This window comes from Opisthorchis viverrini (assembly GCF_000715545.1).
Source record: "Opisthorchis viverrini unplaced genomic scaffold opera_v5_713, whole genome shotgun sequence".
Classification (NCBI taxonomy): Eukaryota; Metazoa; Platyhelminthes; class Trematoda; order Opisthorchiida; family Opisthorchiidae; genus Opisthorchis; species Opisthorchis viverrini.
This window is the reverse complement of record NW_008752380.1, coordinates 67597-68114: the sequence shown is the minus strand read 5'-3', so window position 1 is coordinate 68114 and position 518 is coordinate 67597. Positions and strand designations below refer to the sequence as shown.

The 518-nt window shown below is 39.6% G+C and overlaps 1 protein-coding gene across 1 annotated transcript in view; it reads right to left on the bottom strand.

The window, feature by feature from the left end:
- The window catches only part of T265_12017 (hypothetical protein), a gene marked incomplete at both ends in the record, with an annotated part of 8905 nt that overhangs the window by 4103 nt on the left and 4284 nt on the right, over positions 1 to 518 (bottom strand). The window lies entirely within an intron of this gene.

Sequence of the window (518 nt, the reverse complement as noted above, 5' to 3'; positions counted from 1 at the left end):
ATATTCAAACTGACAGGCCATTTGCTAACTCGAAAACCGTTCGTATTCGGAGTCATTTCGACACCTGGTGATATTTGAACCCCCATGAGGAGTTCAATGACATTTGAAGTATGATTTGAACAATGAATCATCCATCTAACCACCCCGAGTTCACAGTTTTTCAGAACAATGCACGCGACCATCACTGCTAATGAAAGCTCGCACAATTTTCCTAATGTCATTCAATTTTGAGTCATACAGTCGCTACCTCATTCAGAGCAAAGAGGTTGACACTGTGTATATGATTACGGTGTTCTCGAAGGCAATATTACTCGTAGCTGTCAAGATATCAGTGAAAAGAATGCTAATACTTTAGTATTAGTACCAGTAAAATTTATTGATTAATGTAGACGCACTATGAAAGTGTTATTGACCTATTCCATCGAGTAATTGGATGATGAATGACGGTGTTGACGGACGTTCGTTATGTATATGGTGGTCTTAAGCTGCTTCTGACTAGGAGATTCCTTCGACCAACC